The sequence below is a fragment of the Pteronotus mesoamericanus genome, unplaced genomic scaffold (genome assembly GCF_021234165.1).
Source record: "Pteronotus mesoamericanus isolate MK-2021 breed Mesoamerican mustached bat unplaced genomic scaffold, CSHL_Meso_final contig_26, whole genome shotgun sequence".
In the NCBI taxonomy this organism is placed as follows: Eukaryota; Metazoa; Chordata; class Mammalia; order Chiroptera; family Mormoopidae; genus Pteronotus; species Pteronotus mesoamericanus.
This window is the reverse complement of record NW_026555109.1, coordinates 9,789,486-9,816,134: the sequence shown is the minus strand read 5'-3', so window position 1 is coordinate 9,816,134 and position 26,649 is coordinate 9,789,486.

Below are 26,649 nucleotides of genomic sequence, written 5' to 3'. Positions count from 1 at the left end.
ATGCCAACTTGTGGGAGGCCTTGCCAGCCCGCGCGAGCTCTCGCCAGCACACACGGGTCCACACACACGCCTGCCAACCCTCACAGGCCACTCAGTGCAAGTGTGCACGCCTGCACTGGGTGGTTTTGGGCTGTCTATTGTTTACTTTTCAGCTTTTGGCTCTTTGGGAGTGTGGCCTCTTTCCACATAATGGAGACTATGGAAAGGAGAAGGAGTCAGAACTCCATGGTTCCTCCTGTTCTTTCCCCAACACCTCTGTCTCCAGTCTTTCCTCTGGGGGTCTCTGTGCAGTTCTGTGACCCCTTCGGCCAAGGACCCACTATTTGTGCAGACTGCGTTTCAATCAGGGGCAGTCTGGTTCGTGAGCGGCCCGCTTCTCCCTCTTTGGGGGCGAGCCCTGCCTGCCCAGAATGGAGACTATGGAATGGGGAGGGAGTCAGGACTCTCTGGTTCCTCCTCCCATTCTTTTCCCAATGCCTCCATTTCTAGTCTCTTCTCAGGGGTCTCTGGGCAATTCTGTGACTCCTTCGGCCAAGGATCCACTATTTCTGCGGACTGCGTTTCAATCGGGGGCAGTCTGGTTCATGCACACCCTGCTTCTGCCTCTTTGGGGGAAAGCCCTGCCTGCCCAAAAATGGAGACTATGGAATGGGAAGGGAGTCGGGACTCCCCGGTTCCTCCTCCCGTTCTTTTCCCAATGCCTCCATCTCCAGTCTTTCCTCAAGGTTCTCAATGCAGCTGTGTGACCCCTTTGGCCAGGGATCCTCTCCCTTCCAGCCAGTCTGCACTTAGCCCCCCTGCTCACACGCACACAAGCTGTGTGTGGACCACACAAAAGGCAGGTTAACTGATTCCCTTATGCCTGAGTGAGATGATAGCTGCAGAGTGGGAGGTGCGTTATCACCAGGGCTCCACCGGCCTCTGTGTCAGTTCTCTTCACAAAGTTTTCCTCACCAGTCTTTTCCCAGCCACCAGCCCACCCTGCTGCCGCCTCTATCCAGAGATCAAGGAGGGTGGCTGCCACTGCAATTTTTGCGTTGGCCCTTTAAATGTCTCTTTGCAATCCCAGCCACCTGTCTCTGGCAGAGAGTGTCCGTAACCTTTTCAGGGTTGTGTTTTGTCTGTATTTCCCTGGTTTTAGCTGCTGTAGTTTAGAGGTCCTTGTTTATGATTCAGACACTGTTCTTCTCAGTGGGAGCAAACTGGCTGTTTCAATGTCCCTCTGGTGCTGGTGCCCATGGGCACCCAGCCCACCCTCTCAAGCCTTCACCACACTTCTCACCCGTTGGGATATGTGAGAGTTGAATCCACTGTCTGTCCGCGGCTCCAAGGCTCCTCTCCCACCATCGTTCCATTGTTTTCCAGGTGATTACTCCACTATTTAGTCACAATTCCAGTTTGGTTTTGGGAGGAGGAGATCAGTGTGACTCCCATTCACTCCTCTGCCATCTTCCTAACTAATACAAATTCTTGAACTAAAACCCAAAGGATATGATATTTGACCTTGACAAATAGGTATGTACATGAATTAGAAAATGATCAACTCTCACAGAATTTATTGATTTCTCCAGGACAAACCTAGTTCTAATCAAAATTTAGCAAATCTCTTCTGATCTGGTGCCTTTAAGAATGTGAATACACAATGAAACTTGGTTAATAGGACAGATGACTAAGAAGATGACAGGCAATTCCAAGGTCTCAATAAGGTAACCAGGTGCTGATGCATTTGCATTAATTTTATTGTGAAATTTGAAGAGTTCAAAACATAGAGTGGTGGATACCATGTATAAACCTATTAACTTCACTCAAAAAAGAAAGAGAACAAAAGAAAAAGAAAGAAAGGAAAGAAAGCAAGCAAGAAAGAAAGAAAGAAAGGAAAGAAGGAAGGAAGAACGAAAAGAAGGAAGAAAGAAAGAGAGAGAGAGAGAGAGAGAGAGAGAGAAAGAGAGAAAGAAAGAGAAAGAAGAAGGGGGAGAGAAAGAGAAAGAACAAGAGAGAAAGACTTCCCTATAGTTTTATACTGACTTTACTTAAAATAACATGGAAAGTAATAAACTATATCTGTTTGAAAATACAATATCCCAATTTTATTATTTCCCAAGGCAGAAACAGCTATGACAAATAATTATCTCTGTGCCAATCAAGCATAAAGAGTCCAACATTGTTTTGAAAATTTATTCCAGCTAACCTCAAGGAGAGTTCCCTAAATTCTCTTGATTCTCAGTACAACACTCTCTATTCTAAAGCAGAGGAGGAAAAGGTATTCTAAAAAATTCAAGCCATATTTGTTTCTTACAACTTGTTTCTTTGTGTCCAAAGGATTTCATCTGTATGACAGATCAAAAATTCATTAGTATTTTTTATATCCCAACAAGTCAAGACACACTTTTGTAGGTAATATTAAAGCAAAGTAACGTTTTATTTTATTAAATAAATCCTTCAGTATTTGTAAAAAAAAAATATTAGACCTAAAAATGTTTCTTCTGAACAAATAAAACTAACATAAGCAGAAAATCATAAAATTGAAATCATTCCTTATTAATCCTAATATTTGATTCATGTTTAAGAAGTACTTCAGTTGAAATGTTCAGGTGGTGTTAATTGCTATTTCTTGCTAAATTGAACTGAAAAGCACACTGTGCACTTCTTTGATGATGTGGGGTTTCTCTAGGTTTTCTTGTAGCCCTATTTTTGTAACCAGTGTTCACAGAGTACTGTGATAGCTTGACTAAAAATGCTCACATGACTAAATTCTTCTATTTTATATAGCTAAGTACATTTTTGATGGTGAGTTATTTTATTTTTGTTCAAGAGAAAATGCTTTGAATATGAAGACTGAGCAGAAAATTGAACCTCAAGTTGTAAAATGTAGCATGAAATGCTATGAAATTAAAGCATAAAATATCCCATCACAGCTTTTCTAATAAATGGGAAGGAAAAATGTTCAATTGGACCAAGCTCCTTTCTTCTTAAAGTTTATACACTGGTATATCAAAGAATAGCAATATTTGGGTGAGAAGGAAATCTGAGCTCAGAAGACTGTGGGCCTGACATTCCTAGAACCCAGTTTACATTCCTGAAAACTCTGTTTCCCTTCAGTTCACTAAACCTGCTATCAAGCTGCCACCCTGAGCAAGCAAATGCCCCCGGTATGGCAAGAATTGCAAATAAGAAGAAAAACCTCTTAGATTTTGCAGCTTATTAAAGGTCATAAACATATACTTAGAATATAGGCGGTAAGTGCCAGAAGAGACTTTGTGCCCAAGGTATTTCAGGTAAGGTGGACATAGTGTCCACTGGAGGAGAAGGAAGCAAGTAAGATGAGCTCTACATTAAGAATTTCACAATTAAAATTTAGATTAAAACAAAGACGGAAAGAGTCTGAACAATGACCTTTCTCATAAGATGTGTATTGAAAAGGGGGAGAAATAAACCAGAGTCATTTGAGTCTTAGTGTGGATGATGACAAAAGCCATTCAGAGGAATATTAGGTATTATTAGTAGCTGCACTGTCAAACCCTTGCTTCTAAAGTATAAGAATTATCAGGAGATCTTGTTATAATGTGTTCAACTTGGGGTCTGGACTGAAATTCTGCATTTTTAAAGTCCCCAGCACATGTTGACAAATGCTGATGATCCACAGAACACACCTTGAGCACTGAAATATTAAAATACTTTCTTTTTGTATCATTTCTATTTACATCACTGGGGAGGTGGTTGGAAATAGGACACAAATAGATGCAACATACATTAAAAGTAGTATTAAAATAGTAATGATAATAATAATGCCTTACACTTATTTTGTGTGGTATAGTTCAATAATCCTTATGCTAAATGAAAGAAGCCAGCCACAAAAGACCATGTATTGTATGATTAATTTATGTGAAATATTTAGAATAGGTAAATTTCAATAAAGTTTTTAAAAATCATGAAATTGGTGTTTATTTATAGGAGTCAACATAAAACAGCCCATGAATATATCACTGAGTGGTTGAGAAGATCGTCTTGGTAATCAGGTAAACTTGGATTCCGATCTTGTTTTGTCATTATTGGCTGAGTGACCATATACAAGTATGTCTGTGTGTATGTTTCATCTATGAATTGTGAATACAGATGGCTACATCTCAGGATAGTCATAGGATTATATATAATAGGGACTATAAAATGGAAATCAAGGACAAAATACTACTCAATAAATAGTTGTTATAGACATTATGTTTCAAATTGATTAAGTGGTTATTTCCTGCATTTTGTAATTTTAAACATCTTTTCCATTTTTTATTTAAAAAAATTTTCCCAAACTGAATCAGCTTAACCTTCTAATGATCCTAACTTGGAAAAAAGCCAGGTATACTAAATCTGGCTATGTCATCCAGGCATGACAAATATCCTATTGAGTGCTTCCTGTATTCTCCTTGACTCCTGAGTTAAGAATCTAAGAGTTTCACCTAGAATTTTCCAGTTTCTTTTTCTTCTACCACTGCAGTAGCTCATTTTCCTGTAGGTATAAAGATACCTCTGCAAAAACTACAAATGGATATATAAATACACACACACACACACACACACACACATATGGCAGTTGTATTAATAGAAAAAAATTTCTTATATATTTAATCTATTTCTCAGCAAAGCACGGCATCCTCAAAAAAAGAGTATATATTCTGATACCATTCTTGTAGTCATAGTACAGACTTTTGGTGAGAAGGTTTATTACTGCCCAACTGGCTGGTTTGGGTCCAAACAAAGCCCCTAAACCTGTAGGACGATTCTGGCCAGGTCAACGAACGTTGATGTACAGCTTCCACTAAAGTAATAGACTCTTGGACTCCACTCCAGGTCAATACAACTGTACACTCAACTCATGTCAATATGTCTAGACATTTTTTCCTTTTCATTAGTTTCTATTTATACTTTTCTTATCCCCAAGAGCAGGTTAATATGTACACTATAATAATATAGTTAATATAAGTAATAAAAGTAATATTAAGGTAATATAAAAGGTTGAAAAATAAAATAGAATCTGGAGTGAAGTTAGATTTCACAGTGAGGCCATAAATTCCTCTGCACCTTGCTGGAGCTAGATCACAAACCTAGATTAAAATGTTATAGTGTCAGAAAGATAACAGGAAATGATCAGATGTAGGAGCTACACAGTGTTTCTAAGTGATAAACCAAGCAGGTGCTAAAAAGATTCACAACTCTTCTTAACAGTATAAACAGAAAGAAATTTCTCCTGTGGGTTTCATGTGATGAATATAATTATATGAGTAACATAGATGGATGACATTATTTCAAAACTGGTACTCATTAACTCGTTTGAGAAAAATACCGGCATGTTACAATAAAGGTGATGGTCTAAAGAAAAAACAGAATTCATGTACTTTTATAGTCTCCTGCTTTTCAGGTGTATAATGATAAGTCATTCACCTCTTTGACAATGTACATGATAGTTTATAATACATAATTGAGAAACATGCAGAAATAAATGCTGTTGAATTTTGTTGTCACATGCTACATTCTTGCATTCTTTTTTTCATTATATCAGTAAAGTGATGTTGAAAGCACTTAATCTTAATTTTGGTTGCCTTTAAAAACATTTTATCCATCAATAGAAATGGTTTTTAAAATAACTTCAACTGAAGGAAAGATTGCATTGATTTTTCTCCTTTAATGTAAAAGATATTTATAATAGATACCATCATGTTGACCTAATGCTTTCCTTACCGGATTCATGGTAGTACAATAATGAAGGAATTCAGGGTACAGATTCTATATTAATTGGCAATTTGAACATGTAATGGTCATTGCTTTGTGCCTGCTTGGGAAACATGATTGCTGGATTTAGAGATGGATAAAGACAAACTGCACTGCTCTGACAAACCATTCTTCTGAGAAGATTGAACTGTTCTTTTTCCAATGGGGTAATGATATCTAATCTATTGAGATGTAAAAACTCTATAAAAAGGCCTCCCTTTACAGAGCACTCCGGTCAGCCGATTAAGGAAAGTGAGTAGGGCTCTTAATGGAAGATAAAGGGTTGCCTTATAGGGTTCTATCTGGCATACTAATCTCAAAAAACATTTCATATAAAACTAGAGTTTAATAGACTGTTGAAGGAGGCTGCACCACTCCGTAAACAAAAACTTAGAGCTTAGTGCCCAAGGCCTGCACATGTGAAATGTTTAAAATATTTGGAAGAAAGCTTTTCCCTCCACATTATTCTAGGCATACTCAGTGAACCCAATGTGAGATAATCCAAAACAATTCAGGTTCAACAAAGGTTGGGAAAATATTGTAGTAGACATAAAGCTTTGATGGAGAACTGCTTTGATCTAAAGATTATAAAATACACAGTTTCTAATCTGACAAATTTTGAGCTGCAAAGCATAGTATCTAAACATTCCTCTTTTGTCATAACAGTTTAATCCCTTAAGAATGTGATTTAAACCACTGGGGAGCAAAGGTCACCATGTGATTTGTATGAAAGAGGAAAACTGCCTTAGACACCTTGATAGAAGTATGTGAGGGTCATTCAATTATATAACAGAATGCAGCTCACTATTGGCCCTGCCAGGTCACCTTCAGTTCAAGGCATGCCAAGTGCCCTTCTCTTTTCAATGCAATTAGGTAAAAGATGAAACAAGTCTCTCTCTCTCTCTCTCATGCTCTCTTTTTACCTTTATCTCTACCCTTCCATTTATTTTTTTCTTTAGTTGAAGATTTAAATTCCCCTGATGACACAAAACTAGTATCTGTAGATTCCCCAGTAGCTACAATTAAACTCTTAATAAAAGTGCTACAGACTTGTAATTGCAGGCTTTCCGTACATAAAAGGTTTAACCAAAAATGCATATATAGTATTTTAATCAGTATTGCCTCAAATTAAACACAGAAAAGGCCATCAATACTGACAAAACAAAAGCATTTGTTTTTCATGTAGGAACAAATGAAACTTAAGTGCTTGGTGTCGCCAAATGTACTTTTTCATTTCTTCTGATGGAAGGAAGTGTTACGCTTATAAACACATGAAAACAAATGCATCGTTAAACATAGTTACCTTAACTCTTTCAAACTACTAAGACAGACAGAACTTTAGTCTTAGTATGCTTAATATATAAATGTCTCTTCATTGATCATTAGGAACTTGGGTATAATTGATGCATCCTCATATGATAAATGCCTGTCTTTGATATTTTAATATAAATAGATTATAAATAATGGCTCACTTGCAGTAGAGGCCTTATAGAAGTGATGTTTTGTATTTAAAATTAAAGACGTCTATTATACCTATACTCAACCTATCACTTTTTCTATGAGCATGGCGGGAAGAAATGTTGGCTTCAGCAGAAAGATTTAGAGCTTCAGTCAGTAAATGTTTCCTCACCCCCTCAACTCCAGATGGTTTGGAAAGCCTAAGAAATATTCATTATATTTCTTCCAGAAGTGTAGAGTTAGGAGAAATCTTGCAATATAATCCGCTCCAAGTAGCCAGATTTATGTATGCAAATGTCTATATGCTTCAGGAAACAGATATTTTTTTCTTAACTATTTTATAAGCAAATTAACCTATAAACTGAGCTTGCCAGATGACTAGTTCAACATCTGTTTTTCAGAAATAGTGCCAGAAAACAAAGATATATAAATCTGAATCCAAAGGCCCCGTACCCAGGTTCTTATCCATACAATGGGTGCAAACCACCTTGAAATTACATGTAAATACACAGGCCTCTCTGAAGGTCTAAGCCCTTCATTAGGTTAATCCAGAGAGATTCTCAAAAATCTAAAAAGTATTCTTTACTAAATTTCACTCCCACAGTGAATATTAACACAGAGGTGATTTCAATGAGGAGAATCTAAGAGTATCTTAATAAAAGTTAGAAAGAACCTACACCTCCCAGAGTGTAGATAAGGCCAGAGGGTCCCCTGGGCCAACCCCAAGCAGAGCTGACCTCCAGCATTCTGCAGTTACTCATTCAGCACTGATTAAATGTCCTGGAACTCGGAGAAACATGGTTTCTGCCCTCACAGAGCTCATGGGCTCTTTCCCCTGCACCTACAGGTCAGTTCTAGTTCTGATGGGCTGAGTTAGTTTTTACCAAGGGCCGGCCTTCTCTCTGAACCATATGTATTTGTAATTCTGGTTGGAATTTTGGTAGGCATGACAGGTGCTGTTCATTTTTTGCATTCATCATGGAAGTGGGCACAAAATTAGGATGTCACCACTTGAATACAATATAGTGTTTACATGAAAAAAATAGAAATTGCATTTAGTGGAACTTTCCTATCAAAATTGGTTAGTTAGTTGGTGTTGTCTTATCAGAACCAAATAGGCTCATGTAAGTAAATGGTTTTCTATCTTTATCCTGTTAGTTATACTGTCTTCTTGCTTCCTTCTACTGAAAGAAGAAAGAAAAAAAAGAGAGAGAGAGAAAGAAAGAAAGAAAGAAAGAAAGAAAGAAAGAAAGAAAGAAAGAAAGAAAGAAAGAAAGAAAGAAGAGAAAGAAAGAAAGGAAGAGAGGAAGAAAGAAAGAGAGAAAGAAGGAAAGGAGAGGAGAAAGGAAAAGAAAGGAAAGGAAAGGAAGGGAAGGGAAGGGAAGGGAAGGGAAGGGAAGGGAAGGGAAGGGAAAGGAAGGGAAGGGAAGGGAAGGGGAAAGAAAAAAATAGATTTATTCATGTATGGGACTAGCAAATTAGTATTTCAGAAGCCTTGGCTGAAATATTCATCAGATGACCAGCTATTATTTTAAGAACTCATGGAGAACACTGGTGAAGTGCTAGAGGACTTAAAAAGGGCAAACATAGTATCTGTATTAAAGAATGGGATGAACAATGATCCTGAAACTACAGGCGTCAGCTGATTTTTCTTACTTGGAAAAACCAGAACAAATCATCCAAAAATCAATTTGCAAGCACCAAGGAGAGTGCCTAGTACTCGATAATAATTCACAGACAGTCATGGAACAAAATATTGTCAAAATTTTATAATTTATTTCTATGATAATGGCCTAGTAAATTAGAGGGCAGAAATAACATCATATTTCTTCACTAATAAAGTTTATTGTCTCCTATAACATTTCCATATAATCTGAGTTAAAATTAACTAGGATTGAAGGTCATGTTAAAAGTACATAGCACAGATTAATTGTGATGATTCAATGAAATATTAATTAATGAATAATTGCATTTCAATTTTATAACTTAATAAAGTGGGATTTTGTAAGAGGTCCACTAAGGAACTGGTATGATGTACTATTTTTCAATGTTACCATATAGTTTATAGACTATACACTTATTAAATAAACCAACAATAATCTAGGAGACATAATTATCACCTTTAGCAATAGTGTTAGAATTAAAAATAACACTAATATAATAAACACTGTGGAGTTTAGCAGCAGAGGAAAAGATACAAGGACATATGTTGCTTTTATACATCTACAAAGAAAATACATCTACAAAGAAAGGACTACGGTGAAATTTCCAAGTATAAATAAAAATATTTCTAAATTTCTAGGACTTAAACTGGAATACATGTGGATAATTATTCAACAAAATTATCATTACAGAAACAGATATGGGGATAAAAGTATTTTTAAGTGATCAGATTTGTTATTTATATTTAAAAGTAATTATTTAACAAAAAAGTCTTCCAACAAAATTATGGAGGATTGAAGTTAGCCAGCACCTGATTCAGCAGATCAGGTATCAGACTGTAAATTCTTATGGACAGGACGTGAGTCTTACGTACCACGATGGTCTCACCAGGAGGCAGTGTGGTGTTCTTCCCTGGCAGATACTCAGTGAACATGACAGCATTGGACCAAAGGCCTCCTCACTCAGAGAGTTTATACATGTAAGCCCTGCTCAGTGCCAAGCTGCTGGTCCAAAACTGCTACTTGTTTTGACTAGACTGGTGCTGAAATTAAGAGTAGAGTAACCATTTAGAAACATTTAGAACACTTAGAGTGATTTTACATTGTTGAATCCAGCAATAAAAAAAGTGAGGTTTGTATTTTATATGCATTTTTTAATTTTCCTGTTCTTAGTCCTTCACTTCTTGTATATTTTGCAAATATATGGTGTTGCCATTAGTTGGAAATTTAAAAACCTGGTTCTCTCCATGAATAAATAGTTTGAGGAAAAACTGAAATAGAGCACATAGAGATTCAATTATAAATATGGTTCAAATGTTAGAAATATAAGACCAATAAATCTATGGCCATAAAATAATCTCTTTAAATATCTTTGTTTTGTGATATCTTTCTAATGATTCAGGGTCCTTTTTAAAATATCTTCTTCCCTTCCAGAAAACTTAAAGCAAGCATGTCTATTTTAGCATTAATGGTCATTCATGTTAATAATGTTTTTCAATTCCTCATTTTAATAGATTATTTATTAAACTATCAAGCAATTCTGGTCTTGGCATTGTTTACTTCTAAGGTCAGTGCAGAATCAGTTGCTAGGTGCTATCTGTGATTAAAAGCCTTAAACCCACACAGATTATCTATTTATTTCCCCTTATCTATCTTTCTATCACTCCATCACAAAACACAGTTAAAATGGTCTGACAGAGGAACTGAAGTGATCCTTCACACCTTATTTCTCTAGGTTTAGGTCTGATTGGCACCCTCTTTTATCTATCAAGGGGGTACTTTTCATCAAAACCCACATCCTCTACACATCACTTTACAATAATACATAATGAAAGGTTTTCCACATGCTAGAGATAATCAAAGACTTATATTTTAAAAACACCCAAAGGTTAATGGCCTGATGGCCAAAGTTTTATCTCATCTTTTCCTTCTACCAGTTTCATAACATTCTGTCCTTTGACATGCTCAAAAGATGACAAGGATGCATTAACAATAGTGAGTTAACAAGAAAATTATATTGGTGTTGTTAAATGAAATATACACACACCAACTTAAATGAACCACATGGATAGCAAGGCATTTGTCAGTAGGATCTTGTTTGTAACACTGTTTTATAGACTCTGTAGAGGTGAGTCCCCTCTTGTCTGTTAAGACAAGTCTGGATGAATTTTCAGTGTCTGCCCATAGAATAATTATGTAAGTCCAACCATCTGAAGAACAGAACACCATCTTAATCAAGGAGCCAGGACCTTATTCATATCTGATTTCTGTCACATAACTTCAGAGGGGACAGTTTGGTTCCCCCTCAGTTGTTCAAACAGAAGACTTATCCAAAACCTGCATCCCCAAAAAGCTACTACCCTTCACGTTAGCATGGATGGAACTAGAGAGCCTTATGCTAGGCGAAATAAACTGGGGGTAAAAGACAAACACCATATGATCTCGCCTATAAGTTAAACCTAATCAACAAAACAAACGAGCAAGAAAAATATAACCAGCAACATTGAAAGAAAAAAACAAACCGACAGTAATGCGAGAGAAGGAGGGAGGAGGGGTAACGGGGAAAAGAAGGGGAAGAGTCAAATCGAGGAACATTTATAAAGGACCCATGGACAAAGCCAAAGTGGGGAAAGAGTGAGGGCAGGAGGCAGAGGTGGGTGAGGCTGGGAGAAGTGGTGGCAGGAAAATGGAGACAAATGTATTTGAATAATAAAACAAATAAAAAATAAAAAACAAAAACAAAAAACTCCCTGCATCCCAGTATTCAAGGACCTTGTCATTGTATAACTGTGGCATTCAAGTATCTCTCTCCAGTCTACCCAGATACCTGAAAACTGCTGTGTCCAACCTCCTGCAATGCCATCAACTCTTACACCATCATCGGCCTTCACCAACGGCATCCTCACCATCTATCAGGGCTCACCAGCCTCAAGTCTTCTATAAAGACATCCTGGTCAGGGCCAGTCCAAGTCAAAGTCCCTTATACACACTCTTATAATGTTTTTACATAATTCTACTGTGTTGTTCATTTCTTGCTTACTTCTAAGACCCCACAGCAAACTCACTCCTTTACAAGTTAGGGCAATGATATTCAACAAGTGTGCCAAAAGAATTTTTAAAACATGCAATACTTGACTATTTAGTCAGGAACACTGACCTCTTTTCCTTTAGACTGTCAAATAAAAAAAAATGACAATAGCAGTCCAGTGTGAATGTCCTGTCTTGAACCATGACTATAAAAGTCATATAATAAAGTTACAACTTACTGGTCATGTCACATAATAAGGTTGCATATGATTGGTTAATTCTTGGTACTAGAAAGACTTACATACAAGTTCAGGTACCTGATTTTTTAAAAAGTCATGTTAGAGCAAAAGGGGTAAGTAATTACTATTTTTTGTAAACCAATCAAAATTATATTTAATTTTTTGTCATAAAATATATATTTTTTGGTGTGAAGAATTTCAGCAATTAGTTTATGTGTGCCATGAGATGAAAAAGGTTGAAAATTGGTGGGCTAGAGTCATGTCTCCTGTCTTCATCTTTACAGTGATTGGCACTGACAAATGTTGATGAGGGCATGTGCCCTCAATATTTTTTTAGTACAACCTCCTTAGTTTCTGAGCCTGCACACATCAGATGAACTTGCCTGTGAGTGGTCAATCTCTATAAAAGAATTCCATCTGAAACTGAAGGATAACTTACTCCTCCATGTCCTATGTCCTTATCATCCTTTCTACTTACCAAAATATACCTGTCACTGCTCATTAGTTATCTCCTGAGGACAGTCACTTACACTGTCACTCTTCAGTTTTCTGTGCTTTATTTTTGCTGCTATCCTCTCACAGGTGTACTCCCTTCCCAGAGTTTTTATTGTTGCGTACAGAATACTTCCTTGTTTCCTCTTCCTTCTGACCATATCCAGAATCTACATTCCTCATAGCCCATCAAAGAATCAAGCAATTAGGTAAATATTTTTTCCTAATATTGCTTCCATACTTTTTCTCCTTCACTTCTCATGTAATATTTATGCTCACACAAACATCCTGATATCCCTCCATGTCAGTACCATCTCCAAAGCTCCCGGTTGTCTATCCAGTCATTGAAAGTGTTGTCACAAGGGTGACAGTAGTTCTTTATATGCCAACTTCCACAAGCATCATGAAGTTCTTTGATACCCACATGGAGTTTCCTACATGGTCTCTTGAAATGACCTTAATTAATTTCCTTTCATTTTATTTAACATCACCCACAACCAGAGTCTGCAGCATCTTATCACCCAGAACTTCTCTCCATGATATTCCCAACTCTGGTGTTTCAGTATCTGACCAGCAGCCTACTAATCTATCAGTTTTCATGCCCTTGTAGCTACTCTATCTTCTCCTTGGCCTCCGTGCTCTGTATTTCATCATTTTTTTTGGTCATTTATTAGATCCTCTCACTCCCCTACCTGGTTTAGTCTCTGTGTGTGGACACCTCAACTACCTTCTCACAAGAACTCTTAGTTTTCTTGAACCTCCACTTCTATCCATATACTCCTCCAACAAAATCTCAATTCTGGTTCATCCATAATAATAAAGCAAAGTGCCTAGAGCCAAGTTATCCATGCTTTGTGAAACAAAAATAAGAATTTTTTAAAAGTCCCACCTAAAATATGGCATCAGATGTCCACCAAATATGTGCTAGCCATCTATTGTCTACAGAGTGCTGGGAAAGCAGGACACATGCATGATGTCTTCTTAGCCCTTTCAGGCTCCATTCTGGGCCTTTATTTCCTCAGAAATATTATATGGGGGTTATAATACAGGAATCATTTTAAATATATTCTTTCTATCTTTCTCTACATCTTTTTGCAATAAAGCTCTTATTTGTAAATGAAATCTTACTAAATATAATAGACTATTTCAGGAGGAACAAGTATAAAATTTAACATTTATTTCCTCCAAAGATTGAGAATAGTGTATAAGGAAGAAATTTAATTCAATACAATTATATTTATCTTTTTACCATAAACATGTATCAGTTTCATCATTTTAAATAAAAGAAAAAGAAATAACCAAAGTTATTCTGAAGTACCTTTCAGCTCTAGGGTTTTGTGATTTTGTTTCTTATAATCCATGAATCAAATTCCCTTCCTTTTGCACATATCAAATTACTTGTGAAAAGCCCTGCTCTAAATATCAACAGAGTTGTTTCTAGAAAGGAATTCTATATCAGAACATGTTAGAGTTGAAATGTGTCCCTTGATAAGACATGTTGAAGTCTTATCCCCCAGTACCTCAGAAAATGACCTGATTTGGAATTGTTCATTACAGTTATAATTAGTTTAAGGTGAGGTCATACTGCCATACAGTGGGTCCCTAATCCAATGTGATTTATGTCCATAGAAGAAGAGAAAGACACAAAGAAAAACTGACCATGTCAGGATACAGAGATCCAGGGAGACCACTATGTAAGAAGAAAACAGAGATTGGGTGATGCAGCTATAAGCCAAGGAACACTGAGGATTAGAAGCCATCAACAGAAGCTGAGAAGAGGCAAGGAAAGACTCTACTCAAAGCCCCTAGAAGGAATCAACCCTGTCAACATCTTGATTTGAAAGAAGCCTTCAGAACTGTAGGAAAATAAATTCCTGTCATTTTAATCTACCCAGTGTGTGGTCCTTTGTTACTGCAACTTTAGCAAACCAATACATATGCTTATTCTATAAATAAGGCATATCTCCATATCTGTACTATTTCCCACTTGGCTGCCCACCATAACCACATGCTGAACAGTTATCTAAACCTTAGAAAGAAGACATAGTAAGTGGTCTTTTGTAGTCAATGACTCTTAGATTCAAATTCAGGAGGAAAAGTTAAATTCAATGATCAAATAATTTTATGTCTGGTGTTGAACCATATGATATATGATAAAATAGCAACTACAAATGGAATTATATTCATCACATTGCTTTATTGACAATTGTACTGAATCTATAGTGGGTTATTCATTACATTTACTCTTTACTGTCAGTAAAGTATGGAAATGAACCATGAATATTTTCCATCAGGAAATCATCAATTCAGAAAGAGCCTCCAAAAGCAAACACAAGGAAAACCTGGAGTTATACTCTTAGACAAAGTGCATTAGATATATTTTAATTTTAATTTTTGCTCACATAATATTTAGGCAGCATTATTTTCCCACTAAAATATATTTGTAGTATTAGACTATATTCCTTTCCAACTCATCACTGAGAATAAGGCTTCATATGAGAGGAGAATTTTAAGGATAGCTTCATAGCTTCAGGTGCAGTATGACACCCACCCAATTGACCTAGAAACATCTCTCAAGTTTTACAATAGCTACCTTTGAACTTAGCCAAAAAAAAAGAAAAAAAAAAAAAGAAAAGGAAAGAAAAGAAAAAAACCCTTATAACTTCCTGTTTAAAACAAAAAAACTTAGCTCGGTCTCTGTATCCTATTAGTCCACTTTCAGATTGAATCTTTTTTTTTTAGAGGCTTCTCTTTCTGGGAAAATTTCTAATTTCTGGTGAAAAACATTCAAAGTATTAAATGATCTCTGACTCAAACAAAGATATTCATAATCAGTGTGTTTAGAGAGCTTCTACTGTATACAATCTATTTTTATCTTTATGATTTTAAATACAAAAAAGTAACTCCTTATTTTATCAAGATTTAACAATTATGCAGATATAAGACATAAACATATCAATAAATCTAAAACAAATATATGAAGAGGGACCCAAAAAACCTGAAATTTATTTATAAAAATTACATATTTATTCTTACATGTTTAAACTTCAGTCATCTTCAAAATATTCTTCATTTGAGGCAATACACTTATCACGATGTTTTTTCTACTACTTAAACAGATTTTGAATTTATCAATTTTGATGTCATTCAGTGCTTCTGCTGTTTTTTGTTTCAGCTCTTCCACATTGTCAAAATGTTTCCCTTTGAGGGCTTTTTTCATACAGGGAAACAAACAAACAAAAAAGTCATTCGGGGTGAGATAAGATGAATAGGGAGGGTGGGGCACAAGTGTCATGCCATTTTTGGTCAAAAACTGCTGAACACTCAGCACAGTGTGGGCTTGTAAATCACCTATTATGAAATGGGCAAACATGTTGAAAGAGCCTTCAAAAAAAATTCACTGCAGCCGAACACATCCTCTCACAACAATGCCAGCTGATATACTGATACAGATGGGTACTTAGAACAGTCACCTATTGGGGAAAGCTTGTACTATGAGGGGCCCATGCTCCAGAAGATAATTATGATTTTTGGGATCCTTCCTTATAAATCAGCTCCTGTCCTAGCCATAGGCCCATCTCTGAGATCTCGATGAACAGTCCATAAATGGATTCAACTCTTGCTCTGGAACCACTAACTGGTTGGCTATCAGTCATACATTAAACACACTTAATCACTGGTGTGTTTCAACCTTGCCTGACATGTATGAAGGCATCAATTACATCCATGCTGATGAACTTCATCACCCTTATATCACCACATTTAAAACCTTCACTTATTTCGGTCACCTCTTCTGCCCCACCCCACCCCTGGGGACTGGGTGAATGGATGTGGTGAGCTTTGGTTTCAACTAGATTACAGACTATTTTCCCCTGATAATTTGACCTGCATATTGCTCCTGAGTATAGGCATGGGTGCTGAGATAAGGAGTAAGTAAAAGAAAATACAAAAGTACAGTAAAAACCGAAACTAGAAAGTAGCTAAAAGGCAAGTTGTAAAATCATTAAGAAACAAGTAAGAAAGAATAATATTAGTTCTTTACTTTAAAACAATTGCTCATATCCAAGATAAGGCTAGGGCTCTGATGTATGCCACCATTTTTATGGTAGAATGTCAGAAGTACCAAATTTTGTAAATGATTTAGTTGCCATATAAATTAAAGAGTAATCAGAAAGTGTATTCTTCCATGGATCAAAAAATATAGTACATTTACACAATGGAATACTACGCAGTAGAAAGAAGGAACTCCTAGCCTTCAGGACCGCATGGATGGAAGGGGAGAGGATTACGCAAAATGAAATAAGCCAGGTGGAAATACCATATGATCTCATCTCTAAGTGGAATCTAATCAACAAAACAGACAAGCAAGCCAAATACAACCAGAGACAGTGAAATAAAGAACAAATTGACAGTAACCAGAGAGGAGGATAATGGGGGAAAGCAGGGGAAGGGTCGTCAAAGAATATGTGTAAAGGACCCATGGACAAAGCCAAAGGTGGGTAGGACTGAGAGTTGAGGTGGGGGTGTGTGGGGTGGGGGAAAGTGTTTGGCAGGAAAATGGAGACAACTGTACTTAAACAACAATTTAAAAAATGAGCTTGTTATAGCCAGTCTCAAATGAAACCATTATATTATGACTTTTGAAAAATAATTAATTAATCAATATTATTTATATAATAATAAAGTTTCTCAGACTTTATATGAGCTTGAGAGAGAGAGAGAGAGAGACAGAGTGAGAAACTTCTAATGAATTACCAGTGTTCACCAATGACTGTCATTACAAAGTTACTATGTTAGTCTGAAAAATATGGCCAATCCCTCAAGGATATCCATATCCTATTTCCTAGAGCCAGTTAATATTACCTTACATATGTTATCTTTCAAATTTAAACTATAAATTTAGGAAGACATATATCGGTTTAAAATGTCCATTTAAAGGGTATTCACCTCTGCATTGTACCTGGGTTAAATTAATTCTATAAATACTCATATATCAATCACTCTAACAAAATCAAAGGTAAAGTCATTTAAGTGAAACTGGCAATATTATATCTATATTACAAATAATCTGTTAAAATCATGTAAATTCACGTATATACCTTTTTAAATAAAATATAAATTTATAAAATTATTATTTATATAATACATGCTAGGCTTAAGATAATGGTTTAAATATTTTATTGTAAAATATAATATAAACACAGAAAAGCACATAAATAATAATTGTATATTTGAGAATTATTTTTTACATAAAATTATTTTGTTAAAATATATATTTGATCAAAAGACAGGTACACACAGGGAAACAATATATGATAGATATGGCATGACAAATCAGTAGAAATATGATGGATTCCTCAAAATATATACTAAGAACACAGATCATACAAATATTAAAAATTAGATCTTTATCTCAACTATGTGTGCACATACACACATACTTTCATTTGGATTTGGATTTTTAATACAAAATAAACTTTAAAATTTGGAAAAACTAAGATATATTATTGTTGAACAGCTTTTCTTAAGTAAACTAATATACACAAAAACAATGAAAGAATAAAGACTGATAAATTTTGCTTAATTAAAGTTAAAAATTCAAATAAACTACTGTCAACAAACAGCATAAAGTGAAAACAAACTATAAACTGAAAGAAAATATTTATAATCTATATATTCCAAATACCTATCAGAGATTAGGATATATGTGTTACAAGTTAATGAAAAAAATCACAATTTAATAAGAGTGGGAAAATGTTGTGACTATTTTGGCATTTACAGACAAAAAAATGAGAATAGCCAATAAACATATTAATATATTTCTGCAAAATCATTAAGAATCAGGTAATTGCAAATTAAACTAATGATGAAAATCTATTTCAATTTAGAGTTTGGAAAAATTTAGTCTATGTGTGAAATGAGGAGAGAGAGAGCTGTCACATAATGCTATGGATGAGCAACTCAGTAATTCCTAGTAAAGCTAAAGATGTGTATTACTGAAATTTAGGGGTTCCACTTTTACCTAGCAATGTTTCTGTGCTTTAGGCTAGGAAGTCTGACATATGTGCACATGGATATTCATGATGATTTTTGTTATAGCAGCATTTGTAACAGTGAAATAATGACTAAACTGGAACAAAACCACTGTACCTCTGTAAGGAAATATATAAGTAAATGAGTTTCTTCAGATATCGGAATCCCTAAAGAAGGTTTATTAAATGTACTATGTTAACATGTATTACACATATGTTGACAACAAAAAGGTGCAAAAGGGTAAATAGAGTGTGATACAATTTAAATAACAATTTAAACAACAATAAAATAAATTGCTTATCAGTATAAACACACAAAGGACACAAACATATGCACAATGATACGCAAAACTTCAGCCTCTAGAAAGGCATAGAAGGGGTATGGACTGATGCCCAGTTTTAGTTGTATTTTTTTCCTTTAAGACAAAAAAGAGAATTCTGAAGGCAGCGTAGCAAAATGTTAACAGCTGTTAAATCTGGGTGGTCTATACATGGATTTCTGTTATGCTATTTTCATTGATTTTTGCTATGTTTGAATTATTTCATATAAAAATAAAAAATGTTTAAAATCAAAATTGCTAATTTATTTATTTTTCCAGTTAAATAATATTTTTTAAATCTTCAAATGGCTGATTTCATCACCTTCATGGTTTTAAAGTATTTTAATGATTATCACACCCCAAAAAGCAGCAATGCTCTATTTCTGCATACAAGTGTGGGGAAGGGGAGTGAATATCTGGCTATGTCCACGTGAATGTGTTGTGTATGTGAAAGTCACAGCACATAAAAGACTGAGACCTTTGGGCAGAAAAAATAACCCTATAGCAGAACCCAAGATAGAAAGAAGTAGAGACTGGAAGGAAAGAGATCAGCTGCAGTAGTCCTAGTGAAATCATCAAGTTCTAGTAGCAGATTATAAAATTGAAGGTTAAAAAAATACAGTTAAACAGCAAACTCAACAAGATCTGACAATTAAATGAATGTAGAGGGAAGACAAAACATCACCTTGAGATTTTATTTCTCAGTGGAGGTGATATTAAGAAATGGGACACACAACACTTTTAAATGGAGAAGATGGTGAGTCCTGTTTGGATATGCTGGATTTCTGGTAACTTATTTAAAAACACAAAATTGTTTTCTAATGTGATTGAATGTCACCATAAGGATCTGGAATTTAGGTTGCCAGTGCATTATAAATATGCTATCTCCCATAGGAAGGTGGAGGTGGAAATTCAGAAAAACAGAGGTCAGCGATAATAAAGGGCAGGCGTATATGGGCTCCCCTAGAGGTTCTTTTGCTTGATTTCACCCCTTTATCTCATTTATTTTCCTTTCTGTCCATGCACTTGCCTCCCCCACATTACTGAATATATAATGTATTTCTAACATTGTCTATTTCATAAAAGTGCAAGGGTCCTTATTATATCTTTATAAAATATAAATCAAACTATATTTTTACTTCAAAATATGCTATACACAGTATGAAATAACATTTCTGTGGATTGTTTTGATTGCTTAAGAGTCTTGGCTGATCTTTTTCTGCAGTTTATTGGCATTTAAGAATGAACCCAAACTTCCCTAAGTGTTTCTGTACAGTCATTAAAACAACGTATGCCTACCCCTGAGTCTGAGGGATGCAGGGAATCTAAACGTTGACATACCCAGCCCAGCCAGCTTTAGCCTCCCCAAATAACCATATTCCCAAGAGAAGTTCTCCAGGCCTGGTCTAGGATGGAACATTCCAATCTACAGAATTTCGACTGCCTTGTGGCATTCTGTTCTTTATCAAGAATGTACAGAACATCCCCCATAAATCTCTTTTATTACACATATGTTGTAATGGAGAGAAATTTTATTTCTTCTCTCATTCTAGAATGAAGTTTCTCCTACCCATGTACAACTCTTAAGAACAGGAATGTGGAAACATTATTTTGGCCCAGAATTATTTACTCAATAAGTAGCAATGCTAGGCAAAAATCTAGACATTAAGACATAATAATAAACTTTCAAAGATTCAAATTTTGTGTCCTTATGGGATTTATAATTTTGGAGTATAGTATATTAACAATATGTAAGTAAAATATTGAGTAAATAACTAAAATAAAGCAAGAAAAGATAACAGGTATACATGAAGATTTACAGTTTTAAATGTAGTTCTTCAGGAAAGGACTCACTTAGAATATAAGAGCATATAATTGAGCAGAGGCCTCTGAGATGTAAGGGAGTTTACATGCATCTAATTCGAAGATCAATGCTTCAGGAAGAAAGTACCGCACGTGCAAAGGCCTGAGGTAGGACTTTCCTGAAAGGTTGGTGGAATAGCAGAGAGCCCATGTAGGCCATCAGCAGGATGACAGGGAAGACTTTAGTATTATACTTTGTGTCCTCTGTAGCCAGAGGTAAAAAGTGGCCTCAATCTTCAGTACTGTTGTTCAGAAACTCTCCTTATGTGCTATAATTATCGCCTAGATAGAAAGTACATGTACACCTGTGTGTGTACACACATAACTAGGGAAAACAATAATTTTTAAAGAAACTAGAGCCCAACTCCATTTGTAAGGAAAATGGCATTCCTCTAAATACAGGAGGTAAAAACTACCTGGCAATGCATATTTTAAAAAAGAGAACACCTAGAGTATTCGTGTAAAGGGAGCTCCTCAGGTACCTCTGGGTCGGTCCATGTTTCATATCTGCTAGATTCTAAAGTTCATTAAGTGTCCATACAAAATAAAAGGTGAATAGCTCAAACAAATTCCTGTTCCCACATCAGAATACGGAAAGTGTTTCCTGTTATACTAATTATAAAGACAGTTTTCTACCTTAGCCAATTAATTTTTATTATACATCATTATGTTTTATTCTCCTTTGTCACCATACACTTGACTCCCTCTGTCCTTCACTAATCCCCACCCTCCAATGGACTACTTCTTAATACTGTTATCAACCTAATCTGGTCAGAGCTGTGTGTGTGTCCCTTTCTACCTTTAACAGAGCACTTACTAATTGTCAGGCAGGCATCTGTGTGTGTGTTGGTCTGTGGGGAACGGTTACTTCCTTGAAAGGTTTCAGAATGTAGGTGATAGACATGTACATAAATAAGTGTACCATTGACAAAAACATTTTGATAAAAATATGGAATTTTAAAAAATTGAATACAGCTTTCAAGTTAAGTCTACAGTCAGAATGTCTGTGCTAAGACTTTTTCAGGTAAGTAGGAGTGAAAAGGGCATTCAAGCAGATGCAGGGGGAAATGAGCAGGCTGAGCTGTGGACTCACATGACCTCTCAGAGTATTTCACTGACCTGTTGGTGGCTGAAATAGGGTGGGATTGAGGAGGAAGAAGGAGACAAAAACTAGCCTGTTATCTAGGTGGTGAAAAGCTTTGTAGGCTAGGTTACATATCCTGGAGTTTATCCACCTGACAAAAGGGAATCCATGGAGAATTTTTAAATAAGAAGGTATTATGAGGGTCACTCTACGTGGGATGCTATAAGAGATGGGATAAGTTGGAAGGTGGCACCATGTCTGATATATGAGAGGTCCAGTGAGATGTTGCTACACTTTTCCCTCGTCATACAGCTCTGAAAGTTAACCTGGATTTTTTTTTTATTCTATTATATTTTTGGTGACAAACGTTTTCAGAGAATGACCTTTTATTAAAACAAAATTAGAAAATGGATCACATATTTTATGCTATTTAAATATCTTTTGGAAATTGTTGATACCAATTGGCATATGAGTGTCATAACTACCTCAACAAAATTTAATTTATTTTAGTGTCAATCAGAGACAACTCCCATTTTTGTGTTTGGTTCTAGGTTTTCATTCATCCTTTATGGGGCTAGGAAACGTTGACCTGACAGATTCTCATTTTTTATAACCTATGGTCAGTTAAAAGCATTTTATGGGTACAACATGAATTGGGAGAAAGAAGGAAGGTGAAAAGAGTGTGCTAGCTTTCTTCAGGAATAAAACAGAATTAATAGGATATATATAAGCATAGAAAGCAAATTATTTTAAGAACTAGCTCATGTGATTGTGGAAACTTGTATATTCAAAATCTGCAAGGTGGGACAACAGGCCAGAGACCCAGGGAAGATATTATGTTATAGTCCTAGTCCAAAGGCCACCAGGCTGAACAATTTGCCTCTGGTTTGAAGGTGGTCTATCTTTCCAGTCCTTCAACTGATTGGATGAGGACCAGCCGCATTATGCTGCATAATCTCCTTTCCTCAAAGTACATTGGTTTAAATGGTAATTTCTTTCAAAAACATCCTGACAGAAACATCCATAATAATGTTCTATCATATAGCTGGGCACAATGGACAGCCAAGTTGATACATAAAAAAATTAGTTATCATTGAAAAGAAAGATGAAAATGAAAGCTACAGAAAAAGCTCAGGTGTGTCTATATGCAGAAGTTGTGTCTTGTTGCTGAACGTGGGCTAGACCTGGAGGTCCTGAAGACACACTTGAAGCATGGTCAATATGCTAAAATAAATTATTAATGCTTAATATTATTTTAAGTTTTAAATTAGCTTGAAGATTGAAACAAAAGTCAGCTTTCTCGCTACCTGAATCTCTGTATGCTGTAGAAATATCTATTGCTAGGTTAACTTTCCACAGCATGTAGAAAAATATTTTTGTTGTAGCTTTTCAGAGCATACATACTTTCTTATGTCCATGCAAAATAAAATATTTTTGTTACCTTAACAGTTCATGAAAATTTCCATGTGAAGGATTCAGCTATGTGATAACCAGCCAGTCTTTGCTGCAGTACCCAGTTATATACTAGCATGGCCCATGTGGCTTTAAAACACTCTTCAAGCTATATTTAGAGTTCCTCTGAATATAAAAATTGGATCATACATTCCTTTATTTTTACACTTAATTTTCCACTTCATCCCCTCTCATTTTCCACTTCAACTAATACCTCCTGTCAGGTGTCTATGTATCTAAAGCGTTCCTCCCTTGCCTTCAAGGCCTTGAGGGATCTCCCATTAAAATTTACCTTTAAACATTCCCTTTTCTTCACATGAGGTTGACTGACCCGTAACAACTCAAGTTCTTACAAAAGGAGAAAATTTCAGGCCTTAGTTTTACAATTTCTGTACTCTAGGGACTTCCTAGAATCAAGGAGCTGACTGAAAGGTGAACCAAATGCCTACATTTTCACAGAGCAAAGGGAACAATTTGGAATTTTTTCAAAAGCAAATTGGGGAAGTAATCGTTTATGTGGGAAAGTTTCCTATACTCAGATTGACACTTTCTATTTGATGGGATGTCTTAAAGTAGAATATGTGGGAGGTAAAAGAATCTTTTGGAAATAGGAAGTTATTTAAGATAAGAAGTTAAATGAGGGAACTTCCCATAGCTTATCACATGATTAGGATGATATTTGACCTTCGAAAAGATCAATAGTCCAGTGTTCTTAACTTGCTTTATTTATTCTTTTTAACTCTGGAGAAGATTTCACTTTTCCTTGATTCAAAACTATGAGATAGCCAATTAGCAGGAAAGATGAAAGTGAAATTAAAACTGTATAAAGAAGTTTTTACAATGGCCTAAGAAAAAAGAGCCTGTGAGAATATAGATAACTCTCAGACAGATGAAGAATGAGATGGACTCAATTACTTAAACATCTCCTAACTGAAGAGAAAAGGCATTCTGCCAATTTCTACTTGAAACGTGGGGAAAAATGATCTTTCTTATTCAATGTAATAATTTTCAAGATTCCTTGATGAGGAGGAAAAGTTTCTGAAAGATTAAAATAAAAATAGAGACCTTTTAAAAAATATATAAGAACTAAGTTGTTAGCTGAATTGTTCTTAGTCTCTCCTTCTTCATTGTTCTGGAAAGCAGTGATAAAAATGGGAATATGCATAACTATTGGAAAAAATGCCAAGAAATTGCTATCAAAATCCTGAAGTTTTAATTAAGAAAATAATGGACTAAAAACTGTCTTGATTGTCCTCTCTTTGATGTCTTACATTTTAGTGTACCTCCTTTAAGGAAATTAAATGTAAATTACTGAGATTCAGAATACTTTTTAAAATATTTTATTTATTTATTTTTAGAGAGAGAGGGGAAGGGGAGGAGAAAGAGAAGGAGAGAAACATCAAAGTGTTGTTGTTTCTCACGTGGCCCCTACTGGGGACTTGGCCTGCAACCCAGGCATGTGCCCTGACTGGGAATTGAACCAGCGGTTCTTTGGTTTGCAGGCCAGTGCTCAGTCCACTGAGACACACCAGACAGGGCAACATTCAGAATATTTTTGCTAAAGTCACAAAAATCAAAACAATTTGTTAAAATTCGTAACATCTGGCCCCGTATTTGTGGAACACATACCAAATGATCCTCAGATAAGGAAACTAAAGAAATGTATGACCATAAATGATAATTTGCCTTTTGATTTGCCCCAGTGCTAGTAAAGAGAGCAGCATGTAGGTACAGAGCCATATTTGCAGGAACCCCAGGGTATTTTTCCCATGATTTGATTCGTCTAGTTAAGGCCAGTCATAGTTTCCTTTGCATTTATTCTGTGGCTTCTTTCATGGTCTGGGTTTAATAGCTACATCATCTTCATTTTCACTTATCTCTGAATTGTTCAACTGTAGAAAAAAGAGTTCTTTTTCATTGTATTAAAGGTAGCACCCAGTCCTACTGGCAAAAAAAAAATGACATAAAATGATGGAGAAATAATTTTTGCAAACTTCATTAGATCTTTGTTGCTAATGATCAAATTAATTCAATCTTCTCTCTCTCTCTCTCTTTCTCTCCCTCTCTCAATCTCTCTCTGCCAGCCCTCTACTTACTCATGCTTTTTAGTAAATAGTTTGTTCAATCTTTGACTTTAGACAGGAAAGAAATCACCTCTAAGCTAACAAATAGCAATTGGTAATAATTTTCCTTCATAATCAGGAAAGTGCTTTTAAACCAATAGCAAAAGGGAAAATGTAACTTAGCATTGCAATTACCTGACTTCCTCTGATGACCTCTTTTTGGCATATATCCACATATCACAAATTCTTTTCTAAATTTATAGCTCAGCTCCAATTTTTTCATTTTATGTAGCTAATATCCTCATAATATCTCAAGTACTCTTCACTCCCTCAGCTACTTCCAAGGGGAAAAAAAAGGAAATTATGTTCAAAAGGAGAGTATTCTTTAAGGAACTAGTCAGTTAGATAGTGAAGAGATTTAAAAGCAAATTAAAAGACTTAGAAAGTAATAAAAAAAAGGAGAAATCTTTATAGATAGGTATTGCATCATAATGTTGTTTTACAGTATTTAAATTGAATTAAAGAAATGGATTAATCAGTCAAGTGCATTAAACAGAACCAACTAACATAATTTCTAGTCTGAGGACAAATTAAAAATAAAATCTGCAAAACCAACCTTTATTTGTTTGGAGAGTTTCAAATTAAGAAGGAGCAACTGTAAAAACATCTCCAGTCAGCTGGAACTATATTTCTATCACCACAGGGCAGTTGACATTCATCCAACCATCTCTTCTAGGACATCAAAAAAAAGATGAGCCTAATCGCTGTAGCCTTGGCTGGTTAAATAGTTAAGTGGAGGGCTGTGTCTTACTGTGTGTGATAGAAAATGAACAATCTCGTGATGGAATTGAAGAACAACATCTTGATAGGACTTCCCTTCCCAACCCTTCCTGGCTGTGTAACATGAAAAAGTGTCAACAAGACAGTTCCATTCTCACTTCTTAGCTTCACAGCAAATAGTAGAGGCTTTTATGAACTATACAGAAGAAACTTATTTTTCTAAATGAAAATACTAACTCTTCTGGGGGAAATAAAGCTTCTGGTCTGAAGCTGGGTAGTATTTTTTTGAGTCAAAACTATAACAAAGTACCATCTCATGAGACAAATTAGCCCCATCATAAGTGTAAAATTGACTGATCTTCTTCATTTTGCTAGAAATGGGTCCCTACTACCTCATTGACCTTTTCTATTCCATTTTTTC